At 37.2% G+C, this 7,743-nt stretch overlaps 1 protein-coding gene across 1 annotated transcript in view; it reads left to right on the plus strand.

The window, feature by feature from the left end:
• The window catches only part of KBTBD11 (kelch repeat and BTB domain containing 11), a 153,649-nt gene extending 146,479 nt beyond the window's left edge, over positions 1 to 7,170 (plus strand). The window contains exon 4 of the transcript XR_007902870.1: positions 7,160 to 7,170. The gene's annotated coding sequence lies outside the window, so the exon portion shown is untranslated. The remainder of the gene's footprint in view (positions 1 to 7,159) is intronic.
• The last annotated feature ends 573 nt before the right edge of the window (positions 7,171 to 7,743 follow it).

Here is a 7,743-nt window from a genome sequence, read left to right on the forward strand (position 1 = left end):
AGCTGGAGTAAAATTAGCAAGTCAAAATATAGAAAACTCTGACAACAAAAACTTAAAAAAAATAGATGTTTTGTAATTTATCTCGCCAGTTGCTCTCTACAACTACCTGAAAGGAGATTGTAACAAGGTGGAGTTAAGAGAAAATGGCCTCAAACTGCATCAGGGGAGGTTTAGGTTGGACATCAGGAAGAATTTCTTCACAGAAAGGGTTGTTAAGCATTGGAATGGGCTGCCCCGGGAGATGGTGGAGTCACCATCCCTGGAAGTGTTCAAGAAGTGACTGAATGTGGCACTTGGTGCTCTGGTCTAGTTGACAAGGTGGTAATTGATGAAAGGCTGAACTTGATGATCTTGGAGATCTCTTCCAACCTGATTGATTCTGTGATTCTGTTAAAATTTAAAGAAGAAATTAAAGAAAAAAAAATTAAAAAATTGAGCACTACTACACAGTGTCTAATCCACCATAAAATCTTGGTTTCTCTCAGAGATATCCTTCCCTAGAGAGACAGGTTTTTCATATGGGCTAAAGCACATATACCTCTAGAGACAAATACATGATTCTGTGTCTTGTATGATGCACTATGCATGAAAGCATGTGAAAAAAGCAATGTATGAAAATAAGGGTAGTACTAAAGTCCCGTCATTCTTCTGTTGCTTGAAAAATGACTAACTGATAAGCATTCAACCCCAGGTATTAGTAGGAAATAACCCTCCTTGAGTCTAGCAGAATTCAAATTGGAAGCAAGTAACTAACTTTCAACAGTGAGAATCAATTAACATATGGGACATAGCTTTCAATAGCAATTGAGAGAGAGTGTCTTTCTGAATAGATACAGTTTAGTTAAATTACAAGTTATTTAACACTTGCTGCTCAACTTCATTTGTGGGTTTGTTTTGTTTTTTATTTGGTTGGGTGTTTTTTCTAGGGGGTGAGGCAGTGGTTGTTTTTTTGGTCAGGCTGGTCAATTATTTTCTTTCTGCCTTAAAATTCTACAAAGTTATTGCAGTAGTCCCATATAATCTTGTCATATTAAGTGAAACTTTTATTCTTTCTTCAGCTCACAGATTTAGGGACAAGATCTTGAACAAAAGAATGAGACCCTGTCATGATGAAGGGTGTACAACTCAACAGCAATGAGAATTAACTGAAAGGGGAAGTTCAGCTAGATGTTTCGGTGAGAGATCTCTTCCCTTACTGGGGGGGTGAGAAGAAGCTTTTCTTACTGTAAAAGATGTATGACAAATACAGCTGTCTTTGCATTCAGAGATGGGGATCATTAAAGACCTTGAGCTGGGTGCAACTCCTTGTATATCACCAGGCTGAAATTTTGAGTCCCAGACTTGTCATATTATTAAAATAAATGGGGTTATACTAAGTGACACGTTCTTGGGAACTGAGAAGATTTGGTCCCCAAGGACTTTATTCACTTGTCTTAATTCTGCTTATCAATCAGCTGGTAGTTCACATTTAATCCTGGCACTAAAATACTCTTGCAGGTGAATCTTAATTTGTAAACTCTTTGAATTCTCTTGTGAGTCAAGAATTTAAACTAATTTGATATTACACTCCTTTGATAATGAAAAAGGCTGATGAGAATAAGAGAGAGTTTACAGTAGTGTGTCTCATTAAATCATTTTGCATTTCAGTTTGCATTTGTTTCAGTAGTAGGATGGTTTATCTTAAAAGTGGTGTTTGTGATACAGGACAGATAAAAACTGCCTGACAGTCATATGAAAAATGCAAATGTTCGTATTTTTAATTACAATAAAATTTACATTCCTGCTAAAAAGAATAGCTAAATGGTGCTAGAAGATGTATAAAGAGCCCTAGATCCATCAATAAGATGTAATGTTGACAGTGGCTGGAATTTCTACTGCATCACCTCATAATTTAAGCTCTAAGTCCTAGACTGATGTGAGTATGCCAGTTTTAATTTAAAACATAAGAATGCAATTCTAATCTGGTGATGATTGTGCAGAAAAGCTTAAGAACCTGAACTAGAAAAGGTTAGAAAAATGAAAAAGGAGCAAATAGGAAAATTTACCCTTCAGGGGCAGGGGGAACTCAAGTGCATTTAACACTTCCCAGGAGAACTGGGCTTATTCTGTCCTCTTCAACCACATCATTCACAAGTGCGGTCTCCTCAGACGTACCCAAAGAAAAATGTCCAGGAGTGGGCTGCTGTCACTGGAGCAAACTGGCAAGCTATTTGCTATGGAGCCTCTTTCCTTGGAATTATCATGGAGTAGGGAAAGATCTCCTCTGGCTACATGAACTGCCCTTGTTACAACTGCGACCTGCTCCTCATCACCATTTTTCCTTTTGATCCTTCCCTCATGACACAACAGAAGCAAATCAATTTGTTAGAATTAACCCCTGCTTCTTGGTAGCTGCTGAACTGGCTGAAGAGAAAAGGGTTCTGAAATCAGCTGTACACTGGATTTTTTTTCTGATGGGCTGCAGGAAACCTCACTGGGTGTGAGGTGAGCATCCCTGGGTTATAATTTTGTCATAAACCTGAAGACTGATAGCTAATAATGTATGAAAACAGTGAGATAAATTTTACTTCACTTGTAATTAAAATGGTGTGAGGATCAAGATTTATCAGAAAAGAACCTGCTTAAAACCAAGCCCCAAATTTTTCTTCATAGAGGAGTCTGATTTCCAGGCACAGTAATGCACTTATCTGTGCCAGAAGCCTTCTTGATCATAGTCGCGTATTAGCCTACTTACCGCAATACACAATAATGCAATGTAAGATTCTCATGACAGAACTGTTATCTTTAGCTGTAAACACATAAATAAACTTTTTTATGCAACCAAATGTGCTGTCCTTTTCATTGTTGTAGCTTGCTACTCTAAAGCAAAATTTTATATGCTTGTTAGCATAATTGTCATATAATATCTCTGCTCCTGACAAGAGAAATACAAGCCATTATTTTTCATAGTTTTTGAATTAAATAATATATTCTAGAAGTACTTTTATAAAAATGAAGATTATCCTGAATTCAATTCACATTGATCTTCATCATTTACTGTTTAGAGGAGAAAACTAGGATCTAGGACATACTTAGTTCTGGATGTGCTCATTAATGGTGCATAAATCAGGTTGTTTAATTCATATTTACAGGTAAAAAAATCCCAACTTAGCAACATCTAAAATGATCATTTACAACTTCATGAAACAAATGTTCTTTTAGTTTTAGGGTGAAGACGAAGAGGAGAAAAAGGAGCTGATTTCTTATCAGAATATGAGTAGTAACACTCTCATGATTCCAAAGAGATGTGTTAAAGGTTCCAAACAATGATGAGAATAAGGCACAGGTGCCTAAATCCAGGCTAATGAATATTTGGCCATGTGTATCCTCTGTGCACTGCTGCAGTGTTCATGAATCAAAGAACAGCTGCATCTTTCCAAAGTGCTAAATCCCAGAAATGTTAATGAGGCAGTATGCAGAAGTCATAACTGTTGCCACTGTCAAGTGGCCATGAAAATGATTATCTGTTAAGATATTGGAGGCAGAGCTACTATCCCCTAAATTCTCATGGAACTCATCTGATTTACTAACTTCTGGTTGCATCAAGATTTTTAGTTTGTCATGGCAACCTGGGAACAGAGGAGTAGGATGCCATTAGGCAGCAGTCATAATGCAAGCATAAGTTAAACGCCTCTAAAGTTAATGATCCAACTCTTCACTGCAGCCGCGAGGCACACGGTGTGACTTGGGGGATGTGCACAGATGTTGTAAATTACTTTAGATGCCAGTACCACGACCCTGGGCCAGCTGTGTATCAGACCAGACTGGTGGCACAAGTTACAATACTATAACTGCTGCTGTGAGAGATCCCGAATGGCTGTGATGGCAGATGGGATGTCAGTGTCTTGCTGAATCACAGTTCCTTTTTTTCCCTTTCCTTCCTTACTCTGGCTATAGGGTTGAGGGCAACATGGGAACTACTACATTTTTTTCTGCCCCGCTAGGAAGTTATCCCACCCTGAATAATCCTTCCATTGCTGCTGGCTCTTTTAATTCAGTAAAATGCTGTAAATCATCTTGAATGCACAGCACAAGCTAAGGCAATATACTTTCCCTTGATTTGCATATTTTTCTGTTTTACATTCTATTCTATCATAATACCAATGACACTAATTTTGCTTTAATTGTAAAGCTTGGATCCAAGAAAGTGCCCTAATGGTATCAAATAACTATTTACCTGGGTAAAAACGATAACCGAAAAGCAATATTATTGACAAAATTATCTGTCAGTGCAACAGCATCCTCTCTACAGCTTTCACAGTATGATATTATTAGTGCATGTGAAAGCTGCCTGCTCTGCTGCCTGCTTTTTTAGTGATAAGTATTATCTGTTATATTGCAAGGACTTTTGGTCAGAGCCATGTATATTTTGCAGTTTTCTAAATATATTTCAAGATCGTCAGGTTTTATCATCTGCAGATAATTGTTAAAGACAAACTAATGGAAGAACAGGAAGAAATATCTGCAGCCAGGAACATTGACAAACAGAAGTTTGGAGGTAGTAATTGAATTATGTGAAACTAGGGCAGACCTAGCAGGGAACAGCCAGTGTTCATCTGTGCAATAAAACCCACTCAGTTTAAGCCGCAGCTGTAAAATTAATGGAGTTTTGGTGAGCTGCTTCTCCCTGGGGATAATAGTAAGCTTACATTTCTAGATTTCTTACATTCTCCTTTCCTTACCCTGGTAACCAAGGCTGCTGAAGTCCCTTTTACACTGCCCTCTTCTCTTTTTTTTTTAACCGTGGAATATGCCAAGACTTCTCATAAAGCAGTCACTGTATCAGAAGGCAGAAACTCTCAAAGCCTGGGTAAATGTCAGTGCTGTGGAACAACTTTCACCCCTGAAAGGTCACAGACTGAAGTCCCAGCCCATCGTGGTCCGGTCAGCAAGCAACCAGTCAAGCATATCAGTTCAACATAATACCACATTATAACATTTATCTGGCCAGCATTAAATGTGCTGCAGAACCATGCTTTCTTTTCCTTGATTTTGAATGAACAAAGTAGCTTTTGTAAGCCATCCTAAAGCTGATCATTCAAAGATTAGAAAAAGGCCATGGCGTCTGATGGGGGATTTAGACTGAATGGAAACACCCAACAACAAACCCATGATTCTCAAACTCTCATCCAGCTTCTCTCTAAAATCCTCACCATTTATCTTTGACAAGTACTTAGTACAGAACATTACAGTTATGTGGCAGCACCTTAGCTGTGGTGGGACAAGGGAGCTCCTGGGACAAGCTTGAATCTGTTGGAGTCTGCATCTTCCCACTGTGTCCTCAGTAAGTATTTGTAGAGACCTGAGTCTTGTCTTAGTGAAATCCTCCTATAAAAAGCTGTACCCTGAAAGAATTGGTTTGATTGGTTTGTTTTGAGGGTAGAAGGAAAGAAGCACTAAGAACTTTCTTAGGTCCAAATCCCAAATGGAAGACTGTGTTGCCTGGTACTGCTGAAGCACTAACACAGTGCAAACCCTTTCTTCAGGACTTCCCTTTAGGCTGCTCTGTGCTTGATATACTGCTTTTTGTGTGCCTAGTTGTCCTGCACTGGGATACCTGAAGGCTAGGTACAACACTTCTTAACATTTTGATTCCTAAATTCTTGTGGAATCTTATATTTCATTGGTTATGACTGGTTGCTGTGCATATGGGGAATATTTTGGAAGTTAGAATTTTCTTATCCATTTATCAATTTTGTCAATTTTTCAATTGAATTTTAAAAAGTATGCCAGGAACAGGAGTTTAATTTGCTTAAATTTATATATATATATACATACACATACATATTTTTTTTGACCAAGTAGCAGCACTAGGGAGACAGCAGGGGTGTATGTTACTAGACCTTTCATGCTCTTAATGATTATACATTGCATTACAGTAGAGATTATATATTGATTCCATAATGTTTTTAATGAACTTTTCATAACTAACATGACTGATTATTTAGAAGACTAGTGATAAACCACTCGTCTGATGATTGGTCATTGCTAATGACTTATTTTCCTTGGATGATGATTCTGACAGAGGTTATTGCACAGCCTATAAACGTTTCTAAAGCTGTGTTTTGTGTGGATGGGCCAACACTTCATTGAAGGGCTCTGCATGTTACAACTTTGCTGTTTCCTAGGGCACGCTGCCGATCTCTGCCTTCAGTTTTCTGAACATTATCCGAACATCTAATTTCTATTCCGCCTTAGGGTCATGTTAAGTTACCAATTTAAAACAGTTGGTCTGATGTTGACAATTTTAATTTGTTCCACTTGATATGCTAGTAGGCCTATTGTTCGTTCAAAGTAGATTTTTGTGGTTCTGAAAGAGACAGTTTCTGTATTTTTTCAATGCAATACAATTTGTACCCACATTGCAGCTCCAGACATCTCCTTGAGGGCAAGTCTAATTGAAGTTGCTTGATTTCTGTTACCAATCAGAGTTTTTTCAAACTAGGTTTCTTTTCATCTGTAATACTTTAAGCTTCTCTTGTGCTAACAGGCTTACTCAGGTGTAACATTTTCTCTGAATCTCTCTGCTTGACCACAGCCCTCTGGATGGCTATAGTCAGTCTCCCAGCTAACATTCAAAAAGCACCTGATGAGCTCTGAGGCTGATTAATACTTATGAGAATTTGCTTGTCCTTTCTTAAAATGATTGCTCCTAATTTAAGCCAGCTATCTAGCTCTGACTCACCTTTCAGCAAGTTATACTTGCTGAAACTTCAGCAAGTTATGCTGGAGAAGAAGAATTTGTTGTCCGTTTCAACTATGTAGTGGGTTATGCAGGGGTAAATGTATTTTTGTATGTACTTGAATTGGAACGAATAGTTTGTAAAAGAGAGGGAGAAGATGTAAATTTCCATGGTGTGTATTACTTGAGGGTTTTACTTATATCTTTGATTTCAGCAAGATGGTAATTGGTTGACATCCACGTATCTCTTCTATACCAAACTTTGTCATGATCTGAGGCCTTTTGGACCCAAGTGTAATTTGCATTTTAAATATCTTTGGTTTTGAATTTCCATTAGCCTTGCATTGTAAGGATATATAAAAACTCCTTTTTATTTTTCTTTCCAAGTAAAAACTAATCATACAAAGCTTTTTTTTTTTTTTCTCAGCAATCAATAAGTTGTTTTTTCCATTTGGATTTTCAGCTACACACTAGACTTATACTCCATCCATTTCCTCTTTCAACATTTGATTTTTTTGTATTTTAGAAACATGTAGTTGAGTTTGGATGTGTCTTTACCGAATACCTGTCAGGAAGAGAGACCATGAAGGTGGAGAAGTGAGAGAGTATGACAGGAGACCCAGAGCTAACACAGACCCATATAATTCCATTGAAATCACACTCCCTGAGCAAGTTCAGCATTGCAATATTTCCCTAAGTAATAATATATACTAGGTAGAGTATTTCAGAAATTACAGTATGGCTATTATGAACAAAACTGCCATGTATAAATCAATATTTTTAGTTCTTAATAAAATATTATATGCACAAGAGTCCAGCTGTACACCATAAAGAATGTTGAAAGTATTTTTAGTGTGCAGTATTTTCATCCCATATATAACATTATAAAATTTTCCAATTAAATAAAATTATGTATAAAGAAAATGTCATTTTTTTACAAGATTTAAACTTAAAGTAATAAAAAGATGCAGACTGAGAAAAACTACTATTTTTATTGTTTGTAAATATAAAATTATGTAAGG

The sequence above is a fragment of the Manacus candei genome, unplaced genomic scaffold (assembly GCF_025592945.1).
Source record: "Manacus candei isolate 608988 ecotype Guabito, Panama unplaced genomic scaffold, ASM2559294v1 h1tg000011l, whole genome shotgun sequence".
Taxonomy (NCBI): Eukaryota; Metazoa; Chordata; class Aves; order Passeriformes; family Pipridae; genus Manacus; species Manacus candei.